Genomic DNA, 27,780 nt, shown 5'->3' on the forward strand with positions numbered 1-27,780 from the left:
GTAGTGCAAGAAAGACAAGGGGACACAGATTCTGAGAGGCAGAGACAGAACATGTCTGCACAGACCCTGGGTCTTGGCTTTTCGGAACCTGGTGGCGTCTGCACCGGCACTCTGAGTTTCATTGCAATGCCGTGTTCTCCACCCGCAGGCACTTCTAGGTCGAGGCTGGTTTCAGCTGGTTTCCATTTCATTTAAGGAAAGGAGCACACATCATTAGCAAAGCATTGTCTTGTTCTATTGCTGGAAATGATGAGAAGGGGAGCAGAGCTGATTTTAGGAAATACTTGATGATGCCTACGGCAATTTGTACCTCCTCTGTGCCTCAGGTCACCAAACGACATACACCTTCTCCTGTGTTTCTAGGGCAGTCAGATGCACACACACCTCCTATCTTACCCACATGCTTTAGAACAAATGGCCTTTTGTTGTCCATGAAAGCTTATTTGTTGAATGTGCCTCTGTATTCCCTTTCCTGGAATTGCGTGCCTGTGGGCAGAGGTCTTCTGTGGAGAGGACAGATACCTTATGACCATCCCTAGACTTCCAATGCTCAGTGGATCATGATACTGGGAGGGAGGGGGCCTTCCATCTTAATTTTCACTAAAAACTTATATGTACTAACTTACCATGTGTGTTATGGGGGTAGAGTGCAAGGGTGGGGATATAGCTGCCTGTGAAAATGTGCGTGCCTGTAAGCGTGCATATAGAAGTGTCTTCCTCCATCATTCCAGCCCTTATTGTCTTGAGATCAAGGGTCTCACTGAACTGGAAGCTTCCTATTTCAAATAGATTGGATGGCCAGTGAGCCCACATGTCATCATGTGCCTATACTTTTTACATGAGGATAGGGATTCAAACTCAGGTCCTCATGCTTGTAAAGCACATGATTTTTTCCACCCCAACTGAGCCTTCTCTCTAGCTCTTGGTTTAATCTTAACATCAACCTCTTATTCCTACCCCCCAAAATGCTGGCCCCATAACCTACTTCACTTACCTCAAGCAATTGCCTCCCATCTCTTGTTGTAAACTGGCTAGTCCCTTCAGTCTTGTTAGTCTCCTTGTCAACAAATGCTTGATTTTTCTCTAAGGAGTCTGGTTTCATTCTATTTATTTTGGGTCACCTGCCTAGGAGACCACAGTCATGTGTAAATTCAACCCCAGACTGTGGCTTACCACTGACAGTGGGGTATGAAACATCAAACTTGAGTGTATTTGGGAAGTGGTGGGTAATGCGGAGCAGAGGGCAAGAGTGGCTCCTTAGAAAACTCCCTCAAAGTGAAAGAAGTTCCACTCCCTCGGCCAAAGCAAGGCAGGCAACATTTTGACTTGGGTAACAGAACATTTAGGTCTGATTGGATCTAGGTCACCCAATTATTTGATCAGTGCACTCCCCCCTGTCTATTACGACCAGTGTGAGTTCTTATCAGTCGTGAGTTCATTTTACTTAGTGGCAATGAACGATGCCTAGCTGTTGTGAGCTTGCTCAGTCCAGCACTGTGACCTTGATGAGATAAAAGATAAAAGTAAAACAAAAGACCCCCTTCCTTTGCTCCCAAATGGTCGCCTTTCTCAGCATCTGTAGAACAGATGGACTCGAGTCTTGGTCTTACATTTTGGGTGAGGGATGGAACATTATAGGGTGGGGGAGGAAGGTCAAGATGTTTCTAGGGAAGTTCAGTGCAGTAAGTGGATATCCAGGATGCTTATGTGGGGCCAGAAGATGAGTCAAGAGCTGGTGAGGGTGAGAGTTACGCCAGGGGAACTGAGGAGGTGGCGGTGCCAGCAGTAAAAGTGGTGGAAGAGACGGTGACTGTGAGAGACAGAGGCACATCCTTCGTTTCGTTTCAGTTTGCTCTGATTCCAAGATCGCAGTCCAGCTCTCTTGGGAGAGACGCATGATTTCCTGTGGTTCTTGCCTTTTGGGGTAGAGCAGGCTACAAATTTGTCTCAGAAGACGTCCATCTGCTGGCGTCTGAGTCAGCAAGCTCCCCACTCCTTTGGAGGCAGATCACATGGCAGTTTGGAAACATACCTATGCATGTTAGGGGAAAGAAAAGACAGAGCAAAACAAGTGTCCACCCCCCAGAGAGCAGGAAGTGTGGTCAGCTTCCTCTGAGCACCAGGAGAGGTGAAAGCAGGGTGAGAGGCCATTGGCTTTCACTAATGAAGCGGCACAAAAACTGCTGATTTAAAGAATAATAATAATAATAAAAAAAGCACCCCAGGGGACATTTTATTGCACTTAGAGAATGTCCAATTTCATCCTTCATATAAAAAAGGAGAAAAAAGGGAACATTTTGATTTTCATAAAAGTCAATAGATTAATATGAAAAGAAAACGCTCCCTGCCAAGAATGAAGCCACTGTTGTGAGGATGTGGACGTCTGAGCCGACTCCTCCAACTCCATGTGAGCACTTGTGTTTGGCTTGCAGATCCCTTGCTCTGTAAAACCTATTTCAGGAACACTTTGAAATGACTGCCCAGTGATGGCAGCCTCATTTGGGATGTATTATAATGTCATTAGGAGGGGCTATATCACTTGGTATAATGTCAGACACATTGTAGCCTGTGGTTTTACGATGTGGACAAATATCACACTCAGGAATAAGATGACTCTGAACAAATCAATTCCATCTGGGTCTTACCGTAAATACAGTTTCCCCTTCTGCTGTGTTTGTATGGGGGTGGTGGGGTGTAACATCCTCATACAAAGCCATGACTTTCTGTCTTGCAGGGTTTTTCTCTTCTGCATCTCTTTCTTGTTTTTCTTCTTCTTCTTCTTCTTCTTCTTCTTCTTCTTCTTCTTCTTCTTCTTCTTCTTCTTCTTCTTCTTCAGCACCCACCCCATACTGGGGAAGACGGTTGGTGGGGGGTGGGGGGAGAAGGAGGAGGAAGGGAAGAAAGGAGAGGGGAGGAGAAGAGAGGAGAAGAGAGGAGAGGAGAGGAGAAAGACTCTGCTAGTTTAATAAGACCTCCATAGAAAAAACTTCTAGAAGGGAAAAGGCGAATGGAGAGATAAGATCCAAATTATAACAATGCCTTGCTTTCTACTTAATCCTTGCTGCTCTTTCTTAGTCCCCAAGGACTTTACTTTCCCTTTGGTGTGATATCTGAAGGCCTCCTGTGGCTTCCTGTCTCCTCTATGGATGCAACGATTGACCCTGCTGTTTAGCTAATGACATTTCCTTTCTTTATCCTGGAGGTTTTTAACGGGCAACCGGAGCATGTTGCCTGGGTCAGGATGAATAGGACAGTCATGGCCTGATGGTAAAAATGCAGGCAAATCTTGGATTAAGCTTCAGTCTAGTCCTCGGCCCTATGGAGTGTGCCACGTTTCCACTTATGTTGTTGAAGGCAAGTGAGCACACAGTTGATATCACCCTGTTGGAGAGGAAGCTGTCTGGGATGCCATAAGACAGCAGACGGAAGAGCCAGCGCTGAATTCAGTAAAACAAGCCTGACTCCTGGTGTGGTGCTTGGCCTGGTAATTGGGTTTTGGTCAGAATTACTCATGATTATTACCTGGACCCAGGCTTACACCCTCTGTCTGCATGACAAGAAGCCATAATCAATGGGTCATATAAACCCTTCTATGTACCAAGTCTGTGATCCCTATTAATTAAATGCATGAAACGTGAGGATCGTGAGGCTATTAAAAATGGAAGCCCTCAGACCAATTCATAGTGTTCCTAATAAAACGGTTGTTTTCCTCAGCTTCATCATGGCACTTAAAACTGCAATCTGCTGAGTCGTCAACAGGGTCTAAATGTTATTTTCCATGTGCTCTGGTCATTCTTTGCTTACTTAGTGGATTTGAAGACTATTTATTTGGCACCTGCCATGTGCCAGGCAATAGGAATGAACACAGAAGTGGAGAAACTTCCTCAAGCTTAGCATCTCCAGGCTTGAGACATCTGGCAAAGAAATGGCGTACAGTGTCAGTGATGAGGTGTACTCTGATGAGAAATAAAAAATGTGCATTAGGTGGTGGAGATAACGAAGATGGAGTGTGGTTGTGGTTAAAAGATGAGGATGGACTCTTAAAACAGGAGGTATTGGGCCTGAGACCTCTGAATAAAGCAAAGAAGGAGATTGTGTGAGTTCCTGGAGGAAGAGTAGTGTTCAAGTGTGATTTTCCTTTGCAGTGATAAACACCAAGGAGGAACTACTTCGTTTGGCTTGAACTCCCATGTCACAGTCCATCACTAGAGGAAGTCAAGACAGGAACTGAAGCCCACCGAGGAACACACTGCTTACTGGCTCTCTCTCTCTCGGCCTAGGGATGGTACCACCCATAGTGGGCTCAACCTTCCTGTACCAATCACCAGTTAGGACAATTCACCACAGACATGAGAACAAGCCAGTCTGACCTGGGCCAATTCCTCAATTGACATTTTTTTTTCTTCCTAATTGACTTTCAGTTGTGCCAAGTTGATGATAAAAGCCAATTGGTCATGTGACATGCTAGGGTCTTATCCCGCCATTGATCAGGTGATATGCCTTAGCAGTGGCTTGGTGGTAAGATACCAAGATGGCTCTGACACCAAAAATTACCTTCTGTGTAAGATAACGATTTGTGTAGAGTGTTCTTGGGTCCAGGATATTTGCAAGAGGCCTCGGGGCCTGTTCCATAGCCCACACAATTCCTATTTGATGGTTCTTTCCTTTCTTTCCCAGTCTCTGTCTGTCCTGAAATCTCAGAATCCCACTGGCTTTATTATGTAGGAATGCGGGCTTTTGCAGGCTCAAGGCCATTGTGTCTAGCATGACATATCCAAATCTATATGGGTGCTCAATGGAACGTGGCCCTTTTGGTAAGGGGCACATTTTCTTTCATAGACAACAAGGATTAAAGAGGAAAATGTTATCAGTGAAGTGCCGTATGTTTACATCTCTGATGGAAGGAGATACAGTGGCTGAACCTACAGTGCATACTGGGGGTAAGAGAGTGGGAGAATGGGTCTCACAGTCAAAAATCATCCAGGCCTGGGATGTGGCTCTGCGGTATATGGTTGCTTATCATACACAAGGCCCTGGCTTACACCCACAGCAGCAGAGGAAAAACTGAAATAAAAGAATCAAGCCTAAAGGAGACCAGCATTCCAATGTGAAAATGGGAAAGTGGAAAATAAACCTTAGGCTAGACAGACGCCCCCTTTCTACCTTTGTTCCAGCAAAGGCAATCGTAGCATCTCATAGGCACATTCTCCTTGTGCCAGCAAGTCTAGCAGACACGTGACCTAAAGAGATACATATGTGACATGCACACAGAGGCTGCTTGTTGAATTAATGTGTGTGATAAGAGATCACTAGAAACAATCTTGGAGTTGATCCTTGGGACCTGGGCAAACTTTCACAGATGGATACATTTCTGGTTGACTCCAACTGAAGCCATGCAGAAGAAACCAGACACAGACTGTTCACAGACTGATGTGGAACAATAGCCAAGCTGATGCTGTCCGGAGGGCAGACAGAGGGATGCAATGTGTATCCAGCAGGCCTTGTCCACTGCCTTAGAACAATGTCTTCATGTAGAAAGGGAAGGCATGGTGGCTATTAGTTAAGCTGTGTCTCACTCCTGTGGCACGTCACTCCTGTCCTGGGTGTCCTGGCATCCTGGGATCGCTTGTGGGTGGTCTCTCAACAGCAGGCCTCCAACTCTGCCTGAGCTCCTCCAGGGATCCAGCGGCTGGCTGGGAAGTTCTCACTGGCAGGAAAAGATGTCTTTTTTTTTTCAGCTTTGGTAAATTATATTAAATGAGTATGCAGTTACTAAAAACATATACACAGAATCATAGCCAGGTAATGAATAAGAATAGCATTAGAGGAGGCAAATTGAAACTTAGAAGATCATATGCCCTTTGAATAAAGATTCAAACTCTAATTAGTATTTTATAATATATATTATAAAGCCAGGTATAAAATAGTCTTTACTCTCTTCTAGCATCTTTGGGTAACTTCTCAACAGCATTGCCTGTACCAACTTCAGGTCAGTATTTGTATTTATAGCAGTGTGGGAGGGCATGTGTTTACTTGTGTGTGTGTACAGTTATGTCTGTGAACATGTAATACACGCCTGAGTATACGGAATGGTGTCTTCCATTATTGCTTTCAACCTGATCCTTTCAGACAACAGTATCAGCCAGACAGACTGGACAGAAAGATCAGGGAGCCCACCTGCCTTTCCCCATGCTCTATGTCTAGGGTTTGGATGTTTGCAACCACACCTGAATTTTATTGAAGAGTCCAGGGGATCTGAACTCAGCTCCCCATGCTTATACAACAGGCACTTTGTTGACTAAGGCATTTTGCTTGCCCGCAACTCAGTGATCATCAAAATCATGACATTAGAAAAGAATAAAGAAAAGATGTCTTTATATGGAGTGTCCGTCTAACTCCAGCACAGGCTCCGAGCAGCTCTAAGAGGCTGTCTCCTGCGGACAGAGCCCTGCTGGTCCATCACTTGGATGTGCAGGTTCTCAGTCCAGTCTTTCCTCAGAGTCTCGATAGCTCTGAAGTGAAGGACTTTCCATGCCTTTGCGAGGGGTTTCACTCATAGAGCATGCTTAGCCAGCATGGGCTCTGCTTCCCATGTCTCAGAGCTGAAGCCCCTCCTGGCTGTTTGGCTTCTTCCCTGCTACATTCTTGGCCTCTGCCTGAAGTTCTGGCAAATTAGGGGGACAGCTCTGGTTCATAGATTTTAAAGAACCTTTTCTCATTTGTGCCTATGTGAGTGTAGCTAAAAACCAAACCAAATGAAAAAGCAAAAAGTTTAAACTTCAGAAAATGAAATAGGTAAATACTAAAGAGTCTAGAAACAATCTGGAGTAAATAAGACTTGTTTGTGGACCTGGAGAGGCTGGGAGAGGTGAGGTGTTTCTGGCTGTAGCTCCTCAGATCACAGATCGCTCTGCCCAAATGAGCGCCTACTTAGCGTTGAGGATATAAATGGAGACAAGTTTCCCCAGCAATTTATTGGGTCTTTCTCCACTTAGGAATATTGATTTCTCTCCTCTTAACCTGGAGTGGCTTGCAATGGATGAATTTCTCTGAGTCTGGCAGGAGGGTGTGGCGCCTCTTGGGCAGGATGGGTGACTTTGCAGGAGAGGGGATCTCAGGGAGCAACTGCTGTCCCCTCGGGATGGGCTGATGATGTCAAAGCCTAGAGACACCATAAAAACCTGGCCGTGTTTCTCCATGGGAGGAGGGAGATATGCAGCAACCTCATCAAGCCACTTACATTTAATGAGATACAAAATTGTGTCTGTTTCACAATTATGATGCGTATCAGATTAATTATACTTAGGGTGGCGTGTTCATCTGAGAACATGAAAATTGGGATGGAGGTTTTCATCCTGTGTGCTTCACCTGCCTTCTCTGGCACACTGTCTTCCCTGCACATCTTTCTAGAGCTTGAGGCTGCCTGTGATCTTAGTGGATCCTAGGGAACACTGGAATTCCATGTCTCAAGGGCTAAGGGACCGCACAAATAACAAGTCTGATAAAAAAAAAATACTGTGGTGTTTGATAGCCCACACAAACACGCCTGGCTTCAATTTGCAGGGATTTTCTCATTTGTTAAATGACACACAGACAAAGATGTAATAAAAATGCTGTGGTTAAAGGTCTCTAGAAAAGTACTAGAAAAGCAACTTCAGAGTCATCGCTGCATTTGTTACTAATTATGGGGAAAGATATTGACCCCGTGACTTGGAGCCAATGTGCTGATGAGGCTGGGAGGCCTTGGCGCGTATCACTTTCTGGTGTCCATGGAGCTTGAGAAGGGAGGGAGGGCTCCACAGCAAACCACTGCATGGCTGCTGAAGGGGCTTTGTGAGGGCTCCTGAGGGCACCCAGGATCGTCTTCGGGAAAAACCAGACGCGTGAGAGGTGGCGTGTGTGAAGGGAGGTTGGGTGTCTAGTGCATCCTGGACCTTGCCTTCCTCATTGGGCAGCAGATGAAGATGGTCCAACAGTTGTGAGAGGCCCTCACTTCGAGAGGCACTCATGCACACCCAGTACCACTCAATGACTCCTAGGAAGGCCTGTGTGTCTGAGTCCTGGTTGATGGTGACTGTTCTCTGTTTATGCCCTGGCAGAAATATGATTCAAGATGGGCTTGTTTATTGAGATGTCACCCAGCCCTCCTCCAAGTCATCATTCATTCATTCATTCATTCATTCATTCATTTTTGTTTGTTTGAGACAGCATCTTATGTAGTCTAGACTGGCCTTGAAACTAACTAAGTAGCCAACCATGCCCTTGGAACTTCAGACTCCCCAGCTTCCACCTTGCAAGTGCTGGGATGCCAGGCAGGAAACACCAAACCCAGTTCTACGTGGTGCTGCGGATAGAATCAAGTTTCGTGCAGGACAGGCAAGCCCTCTACCTTCCAGCTGAGCTCCGCCTCCCAGCCCTCCTCTGGTCATTCCGAACATGAGCTTCTCTACGGCCCTCCCTCCCGGCACTGAGGTCCTAGGGAAACACAGCACAGCCTAATCACATCCCTGGCAACTTTGCAGCCTCGTGAGGAAGGCAAGGGGGAAAAAAGCCTCCTGAGGCCCACAGCTTTGGTGGTCCTGATTTTGCACAGGTAATGATGGTTGGAATATCAAGATAAAGGCACCAGGTGGGCATGGCAGAGAGGAGGAAGAGACGGGGCGGGGGGGGGGAGAAGATATTATTTCTGGTTAAAGATTTGGGTGACAAAAGGCAAAGAGGCTTGAAATTGCTGATGGTTCTGAGGGCCCTGAAGGACTCATCTCACAGAAGTAGGTTCCTAATGGTGTGTCTGAATTATTCTGTCTAATCTAATTTAATTCAGTAAATGCCTTTGGAGTCACATCCAGGGTTCTGTCCAGGAGCTCGGTGTCCTTACGAGGACGGGAGTGAATGGAGACCAATGTGCAAGGTTTGGGCTTCGTCCAGGTGAAGTTTCGAGCCTAGCAGAGGTGAAGGCATGCAGACACTTGTCTGAGATACAGGGCGGTGGTGCGGCAGGGAGGCACGGGAAGACGTTGTTGGCAATGCACGAGAGTCCATACACTGGACTGGCCACCCAGGAAGGCTTCCTATTGGAAGTTGAATTAGAACTTAGAGCCCAGAAGGCTAAAAGGTGGAAGGTGCCCTCATACGTGGACAAAAAGAACGAAGGCGGGGGAAACTAGACGTGTGAAATGGCTCAACCACCAGACGTGTTTGCCGTTCAAACCACGAGCGAGCAAGTCGGATCGTGAACCAGATTCCCTGGTGTGGTTGGAGGGAGGGAGACAGATCCTACTCCTCCCCAGGAACCCAGACTTCATGTGCGGTGCATATTTCAATTTTCCCCAGAGGAGTCTGGTGTCTCGCACACGCAGGTGGGCCTGTGTACCTGTACTTGACAGGAGGCAACAGCAGGCTTTGGGTGTGGGCAGATGTGGTTTTTGAATCATGCACTCATCTCTTTGTTGCTCTGCCACTTCAGGCGATGTGCTTCCTTGTTCTTAGCCCCATGTTATTACTATTACTATTATTATTATTATTATTATTATTATTATTATTATTATTATTATTATTATTATTATTATTATTATTTCCAGAAGGGCAGTTGGGAGAAGAAATAAGATGCTATTTGTTGTATGGATACCACCATTTCCAGCAAGAAGTAGGCGGAGGCTAAATCTGTCTTTTCCTGCTCTCCTTGGCTCAGGAAGTCAAAGTGACTGAACATACAGTTCTAGGTCCCAAATGACAGTTGTCACAGCAAGGGAGGTCCTGTGCTTTCCTGGAATGAATTGTCAATCACAAGAAAGACCTTAGATTCTATTTCCCTTTTCCCTCACTTTTCACAGTGCTCAGATGTCTCCTAAACTATCCCTTACACTGGGCCTTTGAAGCCTTTTGTATTTAGTAGTGTCATCTTCATCGTATTAAGTGTGGACTTGCTCCCCTAAGGCTGAGCAGTATATGACCTGTACAACTGTCTAGTGGGGCACCTAAGAATCTCCACAAAGTTGTTTCAAGATGCATGGCCACTCTGACGAGTGTTGGCAGACAAAGCTCTCGGGAGCTCACACCTTCGTCAGTGAAATACTAGCTAACAATGGCGTGCGTGGGAGGAGTGTCCTCGGCTCTCAGAGCTGAAAAGGTGCAGATGTTCCCCAGTGGGTTTTAAAGTCAGCTTTGTGCAGAAGCTCAAGGAACTGGGCTGCTACGCTTGGCCATGCCTTGGACAACTGTATGTAGGGTATCACCTTCATTCTGCACAGTGTGTACTTGCTCTCTCAAGGCTGTGCAGTAAGTGATCTGTACAACTGTCAGGTGGGCAACCTAAGGATTCCCATGGAGTTGTTTTAAGAAATTGGATGCTGGCAAGCAGATGCTGTTAGAGAAAAGGCCTGTAATATAAAGAGGAGTTTCTTTTTTTCCAGATAGTCTTTTTAAAAAATAGTTTATTAATTTACTCATATTACATCTCAATTGTTATCCCATCCCCTGTATCCTCCCATTCCTCCCTCCCTCCCATTTTCCCCTTACTCCTTTCCCCCATGACTGTGACTGAGGGGGACCTCTTGCCCCTGTATATGCTCATAGGGTATCAAGTCTCTTCTTGGTAGCCTGCTATCAAAGAGGAGTTTCTTAGGGGACTTTCTCTTTAAAGACAGAGAAAGCAAGGAGTCTGTTTGACCACCCCCTTTTACTACAATGGGGAGTCCTGGTTGCATTGTAAGAACATGGCAGAGTTGCCACTGTGCCCCAAGATCCTTCGAGCTGGGTGAGAAGGCAGGGAGTACCTTTTCCAGAAATAGGACAGGGTTGGCAGAGGGGGTTCTGGCCAGCCAATGCTCCTGAAAGGACATCCTTGACAAAATAAGGTTTCTAGTAAAGGTAGAGCCTGAAGCCTGCCTCTACAGATGCTTGCAGATCACGCTGAGCCAAAGCATCAGGAGGAGACACATTTAAGGGTAGCTGGCATTTGCCCTGAGAGTCACCAATGGAGGCCAGCCCAGGCTGGAGCCTAGGCCTGGGGCTTTGGTTTGCTCTCTAAGGCCAAACAGAGGCTTTGAGTGTCCACTTCCCCCTTTTATTGCTGAGTTATGGGAAATGGAGAGAGTAAGAGGAGCCTGTGGGGGCAGGAAGTCAGGGACTGAAACAGCTCTTGAGGAAAAAGAAAGCAAAGGAGGGCCCCAGGAACTGTCCTCATCTCCTCCTCCTGGAGTGTCCTGCTGGGGGCGACTCTTAGGAGTCCATGTAGACCCTAGTCTGTTCTTAACCAGGGCCTCAGCCAGGCCTGTGGTCAGACTGCCAGACTGGGGTGCCTTAATGCCTGCCTGTAGGTTTACATCTCTTACCCCAGGATTCCCCTAGGGAAAGCAGAGGTGAGGCAGCACTGCCTGGAACACTTTCAGGCAGCCATGACTTCAGTGCTTAGCCCTAAAATAAATGCACCACAGACAAGACAATGTGGTCAGGGACTGGGGAGTTACTGTAAACATCAGCCACCCGGGGCTTCCTATTTCTGGGCCTGTGACTCCTTGGACACAGATGCTGGCCAGCCCCTTCCCAGCCTACTCTTGTCTCTCCACCTCTTCCCAGGAGAAGCCTGGCCTAGCTATTTCTCCTCTAGCGACCCAGCATTTCCAGGGATCCTGTGCGCTTGGGAGCACATTTCATGAGGGACTTTGTCTATATCCAAGTTGCACTCAGATGCGGTTCTGACTGTCTCCAGGGAAGGGAGTATTCACATATTCTTTGGGTTCACAGCAAAGCCTCAAAGATTGGTGTCTCCGTACACTTATATATACTGGGTACTCTTTCCCATGTTAACCCCATATCATCTTTCCTATAGTCAAAGGATATAGGATTTAGTCCTCTTCACATTCTAGAAATGAGAATAACCAAACAACAACAGAAAGGTACACCTGTCAGCAGGCCACAAGTCAAATCCAGGCATTCCCAAGCCTTAGTCCACACTAGGAAGATGGTATCAGCCCATTTCCACGTTCCACGACACAGGGATATGAGTGTGGAAGGTTCAAGGTCAAGGGCTAATGAGGTAGATGGGTGATTGTGAATGTGCATCAAGGTCTACTGTGACGGTGTGAATAAGCATGACCCCTATAGGCTCGTAGGAAGTGGCACTCTTAGGGGGTGTGATCTTGCTGGGGTAGATGTGGCCTTGTTGGAGGAAGTATGTCACTTGGGGGGGGATGGGCTTTGAGGTTTCAAATGAGCAAGCCAGGACCAGTGTCCCTCTCTCTTCCTGCTGCCTGCTGATGCAAATGTAGAACTCTAGGCTCCTTCTCCAGCATCCTGCCTGCCTTCGAGCTGCTGTGCTTCCTGCCATGATGATAATAGACTAAACCTAACTGTAAGCCAGCGCCAAGTAAATGTTTTCCTTTATAAGAGCTGCTATGCTCATGGTGTTTCTTCACAGCAGTAGTGGGCTTCAACACAGCCCACATAAGACATCTCTTCAGTTTTCTTACTGCCCTGGGCTCCCCACACGACCCCTAGTCCAGAGGCAATATGGTGGTGCGACCTTAGAGCATTGGTTCTGAACCCTGCCTTATAACTAGCTCCCACCCACACTCAGCTGGTGCTGCAAAACCACATTCCTTCCCCGACCTGATACCCATGTCCTAGGAGAGCAGCCGTGCATCAGGGAGGTCCCTGGGTATATGGTCCACTGTCTTTCAGTTCCCAAGGGTGCCCAGTGTCTCTCCCTCAGAGCTCTGGAATGGGCATGCTAGAAAACAGCCACCTTCAAGGAAATCTTACACATTCTCAAAGGCTCTGGTCCATTCAGGAGATGAACTTGTATACCATCATAGTCAGTAGGTCTGACAGAAAGAAAAACTATAAGACTCAGGCATTTCACTATGAAGAGGGTGCCTGCCTGGCATGCTGGGAACAGCATCTTCACTTCATCTTTAAGAGATCTCTGCTACTGGAGACTGGTCAGATCACACTTACAGGTGGTCCAAGGAACTACAGAGCAGGCCTTTGTTCTTTCTGAAAACGATGCTGCTGAAAACCCAAGCCCCACTCTGCAACCATCAGCACCAGCACTAGGTCCTAGAAGAAGCATAGAACACACACAGAGCTGGGGCTTTGTCTTTGAGTTGCAGTGGGGACTCTGTGTGAGCTCATGTGGCTTATAGAAGATGCTTTGCCCTAAAATAAAAGTTTCAGTGGCTTTCTTGCTGGCTACCGTGGTAGCTCACCCACAGATGTTTTTTGCTGTATCAGGAGACTCAAGAGAGATGGTGTTGAAATTTCACCTTATATCCTAAGGAGTCAAGAATCATGGTGTTAATGTGGCTACTGTTTCCAGCTGTTTGCTTTGCTCCCTCCCTCTGAAGCAAAAGAGATAAAGGCTCATTGATGCTGTTAGACTCTGGCTGTTGCATTTCCCTGAGCATCCCCTCAACCCCACTGAAGCTTTTGTAAATGTACTATCCCTAATAAACTGCCCCCCACCCCATGTGCCCATTGCTTGGACCATCTATTTCCTTCTAGGACTCTCGCTGAGAAAACCTATGACCCAGCTGGCTTCTACAACCCTCACTAACACAACTATGTCTCCCATTTTCCTTGAAGGAAATGAGTGTTCAGTTCTCCAGATACCTGTGCAGAAGGAAAATTAAGTCTTCCCATGTCAGTGTTGAGTCACAGAAGAGCAGCAAGCAGGTGAATAAGTGATCAAAGTGGTTAAGGAATCAGAAACCATTCCAAATGAATAATATAAGATAATTAGCATGGTCTGACCATGCAGGACTGTTAGCTACTTCGGAGGCTGAGGCAGGAGGTTGCAATTTTAAGACCAGTTTGGGCAACACAATGAGTATATACAAGTGTGGACAATTCAGGGAGACCCTGCTCAGGATCAAAAGTGAAGAGAGAGGTGGGGTGATAGCTCAGTGGGAAAATATTTGCCCAGCCCATCTAAGGTCTTAAACTCAATCTCCAATACCAACCAACCAAACACCAAGTGAAATAAAAAAGTTTGGAGGCATTGAGTCCCAAGGAACGGTATAAAGAGTCTGAAAAAGTTCTATTCTTAAGAGCCAAACCATTCTTTCATAAAGAATGTTCTAAGCAAATATTCAGAGCCATAATGATTTATTCATAAAGATGCTCCCTGTAGGATTAGTCAGAAGTGACAAAGTGAGACCAACATTGAAGTAAGGTAGTTGGTCAGAGAAATCCTGCCAGACTCTAGGCAAAGTGAGTAAGCACAGCTCCTCTGGCTTGCAAGCTCCACCACACTGCTCAGACCTCTGAGTGTCTTATGGACCAGCCCTCCCCGTGGGCATCGTGTAGACGGGAATATTGAGAAAGCACAATTGCATATGAACTTGGACAGATTGGTTGCTTCCTTAAAAGACTCCCAATTGCAAATTAACACGATTCGTCTGAAGACCGTGGGATGACATGCGAAAGGACCCATGGTGGAAGTAATGGTGGTGCACACCATTAGTCTCAGCACTCAAAAGAGAATTCAAAGCCCCCTTGCCCTACATGGTAGCCCAGGCCAGCTAAGGCTACATAGTTCGACCCTGTCCCCAAAACAAAAACAAGGACAAAGTACTTGCATATGTAATAATCCCATGATGTAAACATGAAAGATGCTTGCTAAGATAACAGACGCTTTCCTCCTTAGATGGTATGGGTCTATTTTTTTTTCTTGTTTTTGGATTGTGTAGAGCTGATCATTAATAACCTCCACATTCTAAGCAGATAAAAATAACAAAACAAAACAAACAGTGTCTCCCCAATCCCACATTCAGATATCTTTTTTGATTTTTGTTTTAGGAACAAACACTATGAGTCACCTGAGCTCAGCTCTCAACCTAAGGCACAAAGAGGGCACGAATCCTAAACCAAGATTCTCATCTTGTGCACCTTCCTCCCAGTGAAACAGCAGTAAGCCCTTTGACTCATCGCAGAGCTACATGCATATACCAGCAGATCTAAGTTCCCCTCAAATAAGCCAATATTGATTTTATAATCAGAAAATTATAACGTGCAAGTATTTAAGATGTGGGCAGTTTTATTGTCAGCCCTTTGAGGAACAGGCTTGGGTCACACTCATTGGCCATCCTGACCCGACTCAGGAGGCCAGGGAGTTTAGACCATTACTGGGAGGGGGGATCCTGGAGCCACTGATGTCAGGCTGGGGATGGGTCCTGTAACATTGCATTTCTCACTATTCTCCAGGCTTCCGTCCAGACACCTCTACCTGCTCCCACTTCCTGGACTTGGTGGCAAAATGCCTTTAGTTTCCTTTTAATCTCCCCCTACCTCCTTCTTGCCCCACCTCCAACTTCTTTAGAATTTAGGTCAATGATTGCACATACAAAAAACAGGGAACCATGGGGCTCATCACTCGTATTGGGCAATAGCATAGAAGATTTATAAAATTAACTGGAAGCTGAGTGTCAGTGCAGTTTCCTACTTATGGAACTCATGTGACTTTTGGATAAATTGCTAGTGTGTGTGTGTGTGTGTGTGTGTGTGTGTGTGTGTGTGTTTAAGCCAGAACATTTTATGTACTACGAAAGCATTCTAGCTCTGAGCTGATGTTTTTCTTTGGAGCGTGTGTGTGGCACAAGCTCAAGATCATAAAGACTGCTCTTATCCAACAGTGAAGTGAGCTTGAGAACGACCTCATTTATCCATTCACCTGTTCTATGGGTCAAAGCTTCCTTTCTTTTGTGGATGCTACTGTCGGAGTAAGGTCACCGCACCAATGCACTTTACAGACCCCAGGACATTGGGGATGCACAAAGAACATTTTGAGTCCAGGAATTGTGAATTGACCAGGGATCGAAAAGATCCATGCCTTCGCCTAATTATTTAACAAACGGGAAACACACCTAGTCTTCATTACGTGCCGCATAGTCTCCTGAGTTCTACCCCCACGCTGAAGGTGTTGTAACAACTGTCTCCAGTTTATAGGTGAGCAGACCTATAGGGAGTGGAAGTCACTCACCCCATGTCTCATTCAAATAGCAAGTGCCAAGGCCAAGGTCTGGACCCAGGAAATCTGGCTCTAGAGTCCACATCCTCACCACTACATCATAACACTTCTTCTTCGCTTACGATGTTTCGTGTGGTAAGGATGAAAATGTGAGAGCTGGGACAGACTAGGCATGACTCGTAGACCTGCCGCTTTACTGTGTGGTCTTGGGGTGGTCCTTCAATTCCTCTGGGCCCTGATGTTTTTAATCTATAGCATGGGAATAAAAAAACACCCATGCCACATTGTTTCACAGAGATTCGATTGAGGTGTGTTGTGGTCTTCAGGGACACGGTGAATTGCATAAGGGATGCCAGGCTTTACTAAAGCCAAACCTCAGCCGTTTATTTACTTTGCTTTTAGTTCATTTCAGATTTCTCCACCCTGAGTGGTCCTTTGTGTGTGTGTGTGTGTGTGTGTGTGTGTGTGTGTGTGTGTGTGTGTGTGTGAGAGAGAGAGAGAGAGAGAGAGAGAGAGAGAGAGAGAGAGAGAGAGAGAGAAAGACAGACAGAGAGAGAGAGAGAGAGAGAGAGAGAGAGAGAGAGAGAGAGAGAGAGAGAGAGAGAGAGAGCCAGTGATGGCACATATTCCAAAATGGGGAGTGCTCTGCACACATGCTTTCAGACACTTGCCATACAGATGGGAGTCTGCAAGCTCTTCATACATCCTGGCTGATTCGATAATCAGTTTTTCAGTCCCAAGGCATTGGTTCTGAGACTCGAATTTCCTTTTAGCCCCAAACGGCAAATGTGATCCCACACTTTTCTGTCCATTTCCCAAACCTTGCCAGCTAATTTAAGGGTTGAGGGGAGGCTCTGATGAGCCTCCTGCCCACGTGGGGTTAAAGTTACCCGTGGCCTCTGCTTCTGGTCAGACCCACTGGGAACAGCAGCAGTCACTTCCCGAAGCTCGGTGTGGGCAGGAGCTGGGCCAGGTCAGTGGGCAGCAGCTCGGCATAACATTTCCAAGATGATGAGTATCCTGCCTCGATAGTAGTCCAGACCCACAGCCCACGTTTTCACAGAAAAGGCATTGCCTCTAATTCAGCGTGGCCCGATGCTATACTGTTTTTCATGCCAGTTTGGTTCTAGAAAGGCCTGACATTTACTGCTGCAAGAAAACCCCTGACCATAGGGTCTGCCTTACCAAAGGGCCCTTTAATGGATAAATACTGATGGATGGTTTTGACAATAAGAAAAGAGCCCTGCCACAGTTCTTCGCTCTCCACTAAAGACGTCACAAACCACATATTGATTTTTTTTTTTAAAGAAAAGAACTAGAAAAAGCATGGGCCAATTAAGAATAAAGCTAATAGTTTATTACCCCCTGATCTTTCAAGCTAGTAGCAGTGGGAACCCACTTGCCTCCCCTACCCCTGTGGAGACATAATAACCAGGCAAGTGTGTGCATAACCTCATATGAAAACCCAAGCCAGAGCCGTTTGCTCTGGTTTCTTAGATGGATTGTGAAGACTGGCCTTTCCTCACGGCTCTCTGCTTTTGCAAACATTCCTTGCCCCCTTTTTAAAGGGTTATTAGGAAAATTAAAACAGTTTCTTTCTCCCTTCTTGCTTTACTAGAGGCTCCAAGGAAGGCCACATTTGTTTTTGCCCAGTGGAAAGTGGTTGAGTGAGATCTCAACCCCCAACTCACTCTCCACCCACCTCTGGGGAGCAGACTGGCTGTGTGCGCTGCTTTTTGTAATAGATGGAGGACGATGTTACCGACAAAAGACTGAGAAGTGAAGGGTATGTGGTGGACTTGCCAACAAAACAAAACAAAACAAAACAAAAAACCAAACAACCAAACAAACAAAACAGTCAGTCTAAAACCTCGAGGTCTGTATGATGTCTTGGGATTTGGAGAGGTTTATGAGTCCTCTCCTAGGATAAACTCCTCATCTTAGCCACACTGACAGCAAACAGGTAGAAATGTGATCTCAAAGTTCTCTTGACTCTAATGTACATCCACACTGGAGACACCTGCATGGGGTGTCTTGGGTGTGCAATGTGTATTTTGTTAGGGCTTGTCCCTCTGTGCTTCTAACGCTAGAGGAAAAACCTACACCATTCCCTTGAGCACTCTTTCTTGCTTCGGATATTTGTCACTGTCTGGTGGCTGAAATGTCTGATGATCTCTACCTTGCATGTGGCCAGATGTTTGCACTTTAAAAATTCAAACATGGTTCTAATGTATACCAAGGGCTGAGACTAAGGTTTCCCAAGGGAAGGGACACTGCGACTTCAATTGTGTCACATTTCCAGTGTCTTGGGTAGGGTCTGGGCAAAAAAAAAATGCTCAGTAAATGTCGACAGACTTTTAGTTGTACATGCATCAGGCATTTAGTAAGCATTGTTAGGGTTGCTCAAACATCCAATGGAAGCTGATGTGTGCTTTCTGCAAGTAACCATGGGGTACCGTGTTTTAGGATATTAGTTATCACTGGACAATATGCTGGAATGAGGCTAGAGTATGCTTTACTTTATCTTTCCGAGTGTATTCTTGCCAGAACTTTATTCTATCTGCTGCCACCTGAGGCCTCTGGAATGCTCCTGACTGGGGAAGACTCTTGACCACAAGGAAAGAAAACACATCGCTCCCTAATCGAGGAAGGCAGGTGAGGTAACTGTGCCAAGACTTCATGTAACCCTTCGTGTGCTACATCTGGCTCTCCATCACTAAAAGTTGAGGCACTGCTCTTGGATTCTGACCAGTAGCTGGAAGACTCACCTCTCTGCCCCATTGTCTCTGGTCCTTCTGCCTCTGCAGTTACTTGCCCATGCTGTGTCTGGTCCTTAATAAGTCCACTCCTCCTGCCTCTGTGACTGTGAACTCAGAACACTAGTGGCTCACCCTTCCCATGTTATGGGCACGGCTGCCACAGATCCCCTGACCCGCGAGATTGCCTAGCTGATGCAGCAGGAGTTTGTGCCACTTGACTCCAATTTAACTGTCCTAGCCCCTTCCTTGTAGTGCCAAGAGATTTCCTAACAGATATGTAACCCAGCGATTCAGGCAATTATTCACGTATTCCCCTACATCATTAGTTTTATGGAACACTGCCAGGGGGCATATTTTTCTTCCCCAAGACTCTTGAGAATAAAGGAAATAGAACGCCTACCATGAAGTCATATTAAGGAGTTTATCTCCCAGAAAGTACCCCAATAGCGCTTTTATAAAGCCTTACTTGGACTACATTTAGGGAAGGATTATTTTTCTTGCACCTGCTGCCACAGGGATCGCTGCGTAGACCTCCTGTCTTCTGGAACATGGCTTACAAATATTTCTGGTATCATTTCCTGACCGCAAAGGGGCGCTTGTTGTTTCTACAGCAAAGGCACAGTCCGTGATGGAGCTTGGCTTTAGGTGGGGTGACTATAATTCAGTCATCCAAGTTAGGATGCATCTTGGAGGAGGTTGTTGTTATTAGTTGTCTTTGATAACAGATGTAGCTTCAATGGCCTCCACTTGGACTTGGTGCTCTAAGTCCCAGGTAATAAGAGCTCACTGCGCGCATCAGAGTAAAACCAGAAAGAATTCAAATGGGGTAAAAATGCAAACGTTATAGTGGAAGTAGCAGTTTCCTCTACTGAGCTGGAAAAACAAAAAAAAAAACAAAAACAAAGCGAAGGTTGATGAGGTATGCCAGGTAGTTCTTGACATAATAAGGCTGTGTAACAACCGTCCCTAAGCTCAGCACGTTAAAGCAAAACTATCCTAGCTTATCCATCTGTGAAACAGGTCATCTTGATGGGGTGTAAATCCAGACTAAAGATTAGGCATAACTCTGGGTTATGAGTAATCTCTTTCTCCATGGACCAGTGGGTAAAATAGGGGTACTGTTCTTACATGACAACAGCATGAGCATAACCACATGAGTAGAAACAGGGGTTGCTTCCTGGCACTAAGGCTTGGGTCTGGCCTGCGTCCTTTCTACCCACATTCTGTTGGTAAGGGCAAATCCTTTGGAGAAGCCTAATTTGTGCTTGGCCTATCGAGGGATGTAAGCCCAAGGTACAGACGTGGAGGACATACTCATAGATGAAGAGGCAAGAGTTGGGAAACATAACGTGAATGATGTCAGGGAACATTAGGCCACAGGGGCTTGCTCTTCTTCACCCCTGCCCTCTAGGGTAGGGCAGCATTGGCTGAACTTCCTCAACCATTGCAGCCAGGGTGGTGAAGCAAAGGGACTCCGAGGCATCTCTGCCTAAAGGAGCCAGGTTGCTGTTCTCATGGTCTCACCCTGAGGAGATGTGATCTTAACCTGATGGAGACTGAATGTCCAAAGTGTGTGTGTGTGGGGGGGAATTGGAGGAACCCCATACTTGTAAACAGATGCACAGATGGGGAATTCTCTCAATTGTCAGTCAGATCGATTCTGTATCGCCCCACAGGATGAGGAAGTGAAGGAATGGACAGAGGAACTGCAAGTCCATCTGCAGGCCCATGCTGCTCCTATCTGTGGAGAGAAAACAGAAACCCATTTCCTGTGGGGTCAAGAGCTGAAGTGTTCCCAACTTGGAGCCATTCCCGTGTGCCATGCGTAGGTCCACAGAGCGCCACCCGGTGGATATCTTGAGGTTAAAAGCTAACCTGATTGGTTCCTTTTGTCCTTTTCTTTAGATGCTGCTGCTGTGCGGGCTTGGTGGTCACCTTCATTCGGAGCCTCTCCCTGAAGTGTGCCCCTCCTCTGCCCACAGTGCCAGGCCTTCATCCTTTGCCTACCTGCTGTCAGAACCCTGCATGGCTTCCTCTCAGGTAGGTGCCTGTGTGTTGAGAGCTTATTAATCAGACACACTAATCATGTTGATTATGTCTAGTTCAATAATGGATCACCCCCTCCCCAGGAATCTCCTGTTTAACATTTAAACCAATTATGAGGCTCTGGGGGAGATGGCTTAGATCCGGGTTGAGGATCAGAGAAAGGCAGGTTAAAGGGAAACACTTGAGGCAGGGAGTTTCAGAGCCTACCCTACCCTACCCTACCCTACCCTAGCGGTGCTGAGGGGATCTTTCTCTGTCCAAGGGTAGCTTTGGTCCATGGTGTCAATCACACAGATGAATGGCTTAACGTTTGCAGAGGAGCCTGAGGAGTGACCCGTGGTCACCAGGATCTGTAGAATATTTACCACCCTCTACAGCATGAACCAGGAATGTCCCCCCAAAGGCCTGTGTACTGAAGACTTAGTCTCCAGTGTGGCACTATTGGGAGAAGGCACAAGGTTTATGGAATGGGCCTTAGTGGAAGTCCTCAGGTCATTGGCAGTAAGGCCTTGTAAGCAGCTGTGGGACCTTACTTCTCCTTCTTTTGTGTTTCTTGACCATGGGGTGAGAAGTTCTGGGCCACCACATCCCCTGACTCTGATGCACTCTGATCCCCCGACTATATCACAACCCTGAAACAAGGGAGCCAGTTTGTCATGAACTGAAATCTCTAAACCGAAAGTCTAAACAATCCTTTAAAAAAGTTGATTTTCACAGGCATTTCTTACAGAAACAGAAAACTGGCTTACACATCATCTCTGTCCCTTTCTCTCCTTCCCCTCCTTTAGTCTTCTCATTTAAGGCTCATCTTTCCTAGCTTGGGCTCTTTCAGGAACTTCCTAGCTGGCCTAACTGCCTGCAGTCTCTAACCCCAATATAGGGCAGCAAGAGTTGCATTTTCCATATTGTATTATTTATGTAATGAAAAAATGCTAAGCAATGCAGAAAAGTGTAAAGATATAGCAAACATGCATGCTTTTTCACGGTCTCAAGCCAACGAATGCTAACTTTCTTTTATCTGTCTGTTCTTTGATGGCAAAATGGAGGGGAAAGAAAGCACATATAATTGTACAGGGATTAGATTTTTCACTAAGGGAACACAGTTACATGACTGACACTACAAAACAAACAAAACAAAACAAGACAAAAAAAAAAAAACAAGGACCTCGCCAACCTTTCCCCTCTCTCTGCTTCCCTTCACCCCCAGAAGTAACTATATTCTGAGTCCAACAGCACAATCTTGTAGTTTATTTTTGAATTCCATGCAAGTGCATTCGTTCAATGTGTGTTCTATTTATTTTGAATCTTTTTTTTTTAAAGAAAGACGTTTTAAAAGATAAATGCAATATACCTATGTTCTAATTTCTTAAATCCTTTTCCCGTGTTACAGGAAGCCACACATCCTCAGTGTGAAAGCACACCCGGTTCATGTCCTGACAGGCTCGCGTATGTGAACAGCTTTGCTTTGAACGTGTTTCTTTTTGTCGAAGCAAATGTTTTTTACAATCCAAGGAAGTTCTGCCACTGGCTTATTTCACAGAATGAGCATTCTAAGCTACACAGACACCTTATATGACTCATTTTCCTCCTCCTTTTCCAAACTACTGTTTCCTGGAAGTAGGGACAATGTCTGGATGCTTCTCTGCATCCAGTGAGACTGACACTGGAATCCATTTTTACAAAGATGTTTAAGAAATGAATTTACCAACAGACAAAGCCCTTTCACTCATGGAGAAGCCTAGTCCCATTTGGGGCTGCTGGCTCCTTTTGAGAAGTGATGATCCCTTTGTACTTTGTTCCTTCCAACTGCTTTATCAATCCATCTATAAAGCACTCCAGAGTCTGCCAGACCACCATCAAGAACAGTGTAGGAATCTGACCTCCAAAAGTGTCCCTTCAGAAGAAGTTGCTGCCTCTGATCTTTGTAGCTTAGCTTCTGATGGGCTCCTGTGGAGTGGGGGAGGGGCCATAGCATTTCTCCTAGAGCTTTTAAATATATATATATATATATATATATATATATATATATATATATATATATATATATATATTATTTTTTTCATATTACATCTCAACTGTTATCCCATCCTTTGTATTCTCCCATTCCTCTCTCCCTCCCATTTCCCCCTTACTCCCCTCCCCTATGACTGTGACTGAGGGGGACCTCCTCCCCATGTATATGCTCATAGGGTATCAAGTCTCTTCTTGGTAGCCTGCTATCTTTCCTCTGAGTGCCACCAGGCCTCCTCATCCAGGGGACGTGGTCAAATATGGGGCACCAGAGTTCATGTGAGAGTCATCTTTTCTCTCTGTATAGAGACTTAGCTACCGAGCTCAGGTTGGAGGTCACAGATTGAAAGTCACACCAGAAGGAGGGGGGTTTCTTGTTGTGATTGTGAAGTGGCAGCTTATGCTGTAATGACATCTCATTGGCTGAAAGGAAATGGTGCTAACCAATCTACCTCTCTAGTTTTCTAATGACATCTCAAAGATTCTGGAGCCTGGCCCTCCCCCAGGATTTGGGTTCTCATGGTGTATGTGTGCATGATTGCATGCATGTGTGTGTGTGTGTGTGTGTGCATGTAGGAGACAGGAGCCAACCCTGGTAGTTCTTTCTCAGGAGCCATCTACCTTGTGTTTTGAGTCAGGGTCTCTTATTGGCCTGGCACTTGCTGAGTAGGCTAGTGTGCTTGGCCAGCAAGCCCAGGGATTCTTTTGCCTCCACCTCCCCAGTGTTGAGATTATAATGAAACATGGTCCTTGCATGGGTACTGGGGACTGAACTCAGATCTTCATATTTGCATGGCAAGCACTTTACTGGTGGAGCCATCTTTGTATTGTCAGGCTTTGCAAGGCTTCTCTGTTCTTACATCACGTAGTGAAAACAATTTTTTTTTGCTTTAGATTTTGATAAGGATCTTGGCTATGCCATTGGCTGTGTGACTCAGAGTTTATGATCGCTTTTGATCCTTAACGGCATTGCGCACAGAATGCTTATTTCACGGATTTGTTGGGAGATTTAAACAATCAGTATAGTAAAAGACAGGCAAGTAGCACCCACAGCCTTTTTCCTTATTGTTTGCTTATGTATATAGGTGGACTGAGGGCAAGAAATACAATAGATGTGCAATGAACACATACATATGCAATATGTTTTTAATGTGTAGTGTTCTTTTTAAACATATTTATTTGTTACTTATGTATTTTTAAATTGTTTTATTTTTATACATATACATTTCTATTATTACACATACATACAATAGATTACCTATGGCAAGAAGAACCGTGACAGCATCGGGAATTATATAAACGTTACATTCTTAGTGCTTTGGCTGTTTGTATTTGACAGCCTTGAAGAAGGCATCTTTCCTCTCTTGGCGCATCTAAATTTCTGAATGTAAATCAATCTTCATAACATATTGTCTTTATCAACTTAGAACATCTATGTAGGCCTAAAAACATCTTATCCCTTAAACAATTAAGCTTCCTTGTAAAACTAAGCTACCTGGTCTTCAACTCCCTCAGAGACTTGATAAGGAGTAAACCTGGTTATCTGAGTATGCCGGGGTTACTTATGTATTTTGAGACAGGATCTCACTCTAATTAGAAAAGAACATAGTTACTGTTCCTCTGCCTTCTTTCGTTGCTCAGGTCAGCTTTGCTTCACCTTAAACTAAATTTCACTTTTACATTCTACTAATTTTTCGCCGTTTTTCTCTCCCTTTGAAGCCACACCCTGTTTTCAATTTATTGAGCAACATTTATAAGCATATATAAACTTAACAATTTATGAACTTAACAAAGGGGACATATCCCGGGGCAAGCATCATCAAATGACTTTATCCTTGTACACACATCACTTGAATGCGCTCTAGCAGGTGACATAGTCTCACAGGGCCATCACCACTCATGTGGTCATTCACTAACTGAACTGTCATTATCGGACACACGACATTACCGTACGCACATTCCTGCTTTCTTCTAGCTCTTAAAAAAAACACAGTCAGAGGTCTCTCTTTTTCTTCATATTTCAAGCAAAGTGTAGTGAGACTAAACAGGACCCTATCATTAATTTTGTAAATAAAATTTTACTCAAACAGGGCCACATTCATTCCTATATAGTCTATGGCAGCTGGCTTTTATGCCGCACAGACTGTATGACTTGCAAAACCTAAAATATTAGTACGTGGACATTTTTTTTTGGCAAACTCTGCTCTCCCTTCTGCTGTTCTCTTATATTTTACTGTCAAATGAAGGACAATACCAGACCAGATCCCAACATGGAAAGGACAGCTGGGCAGGAAGTCCCGCCTCCGGTTGAGCAACTATTTGGTGACTGATATATTCTGGGAGGAGACTTTTTTTTTTAACTGTTGTGGCTGCTGGTAGGTCTGTGCTTCCCTGGAGGGCTACACACCAAGAAGAAATAAGTACCATGAATTGGACTCAATAATTAGAAAAAAATTGGAGGGGAGTGGCTCTGGGAACAACTGGGGAAGAGGTGAGTATGATCAAATTACAGTGGATGCAATTCTCAAAGAATTAATAAAAGTATTAAGAAGTGTTTCTAAACCCACTGTTGGACACCACAGGGCGACAAGACTCCAGTGTTCCCATAGGTGTTGCTCAGTTCACACCTCCCCCACCCTCACGCCAGAAAGGAACTGATGTGTTTGGGCATTCATGGAAAACACCTGCCATGTTGATGCTAGGTGATCAAGAACAGGTTTATGAAGAAATCATTTTGAGGAACTCTGAAAAAGGACGCTACCCTCAACCGGAAGCATCTAGGCTCCAGACAGCAGGGATGGGGGATGGAGGGTAGGGGATGGGGATGTCACTTGATGGAAAAGTTGCCTTACTAGAGCTCTGGCTTTTAGGAGACAGGTTGCACTGAGTCACAGCGACTGGGAGGGAAGAAGTCAGCGTAACACATGCCTCTGCCTCCCCTGCCCTGGAATGTCCTGGCCCCCCCCTCCCCCAGCTGATGAATTCTACCAGAACCAGAAGAGAAGGAACCCTCCCTGCACCCTACACAAACCTATCTCCTTTACCTCCCTCCAACACAAACTGGAGGCGGGATAGGACAAGTGGATAAAGGCATCCAGTACTTGGAGTTCCTGCTGTGTTGGCAGGCTCTTCTCCACAATTGCCCACAGAACTAAGACAATGGAAATGTTCCCTGCCTACTGTCACTAGGCTGCAGGTGGCTGCGGAGTCCTGGAAGTGTGGCTTTGGACCTAGCAACTGAATCTTTAATTTTATTCCATTTTAATTTAATGTTAACTACCCTCATAGAGGCAGCATATGCCGAGTTGGAAGCCTGGCTGTGTGTGGATTCCCCGTTTCCATCATGTATTGACAACAGTGCATTTTGCTGGCTGGGATCTTTTGGGTATGACACACATGATCAGTTCTGGATATCTGAGATAGTTCCTCTTGCTCCTTTTGGTGGAAATAATCTCTGCCTTCTGGTCTCTAAGAGCACAGCTTCCGGGCTTCCTTTTACGGCTGTCTACTTATAACTTCATAGCCCTCTTGGATCTCTTCCACTTCCTTGCACTATGAATTTGTAATCAGATGACAGTTGTTTTCTTTTCTTTTCTTTTTTTTAAGCTGAAGTAGAAGAACATTCCTGGTAGATTGAGGGAGGATGACTTCAGAAAGTTGATGGAATGTTCTAGAAGGTAACTGCTGTTTTAACCAGCAAAGATCTCTAGAGTCTCTGTTTGGGATCTGGGTTTCAGTGATACTTGCTAGCCTTGATACCTAGCTTCAAAATGAAGACGCATCATTAGGAGTGATTTTAGTTTTGAACCTGGGCTTCGAGGGAGAAGGACTTGCCACCGCAGGCTTTGAGGACCTGTGTATTTGTAACTCCAGCACTGTGGAGGTAGAGCTGGGAGCGTGCCTGGAGCTCACCGACCAGATAGTTAGCTGAGTCTGTGAGCTCCAGGTTCGGTGAGAGACCCTGGCTCAAAAAATAAAGTGAAAAGAGATAAAGAAAGACATCTGATGTAGACTTCTGTTCTCCATGTTCGTCCTCACACACAGAGGACATACATGTATACGAACACGTAGAAAGAGTTGGTTGTGCTTCTTAAAAGCATGTGTGGCTTGTACGTGTACTTTTTTGGCTGGGCCAAATCTTTGTAGAATGGTTATACGGGCTGTGCTAACCTCAGCATCCTCCTCTTGGCATCTTTTCTTTTTGACAGCCACTGTTGCTTCTGAGCTCAGGCCATGATTGTGAATGTGCATAATCTCAGGGCTGACACGGAATTAATACCCATTGCTTGATTTTCACACTGAGACATTAATTACTATTTGTTTTACATTTGCATTCACAGGTATCCGTGGAGAAAAATTAGCATACTTTGTTGTAAGGCTATTATTAAAATGACAGTTGGGAAAATATTTGAAAAATATTGTCTTTCTTCCTGTTTCCCTTTTTGGCATTGCCATTATTATTTTTTTTCCCTATCTTCTCTGTAAGTTATATTTGTTGCACAGTTTTGAAATTCTGAATAAGAAATGGACAGCGTTTTGGAACATCTGAGGACACAATCAAAACAGTTGGATCTGGGGTTTCCTAATGGCTTTTGTGTTTGTTATGAACAAACTAAACTGGTCCAGTCATTTCAAGCTGGTGAATCAAAGGTGCTTATAGCCTAGGGAAAAAAAATCTGTGGCTTTAACCCTTGCATGTGTGGGGTATGTGTGCGTGCACTGAATTTAGCTGGTTTCTCTTTTCAGTTGAGATCTGCTAACATTCAGGGTGAGAAGATAAAGAAAGAGGAGACTTCTTGGCTTTTCTCACCCCCAATGTGGAGTCAGACATCTGAGATTCATGGTCACAGACACCACTGAGTACTCGAAGGAATCAACACGGGTCACTTTATCCTGAGCCCAGAAGATGGAGTTCACGCTATTGTGTCTGGCTCAGGCCCAGAGTCAGTCAGACTTGATAGGTAGTTGCAGCTATGTTCTGAGTTCCTTTATCTCATC

This window comes from Acomys minous, assembly GCF_964271855.1.
Source record: "Acomys minous genome assembly, chromosome: 3".
NCBI lineage: Eukaryota > Metazoa > Chordata > Mammalia > Rodentia > Muridae > Acomys > Acomys minous.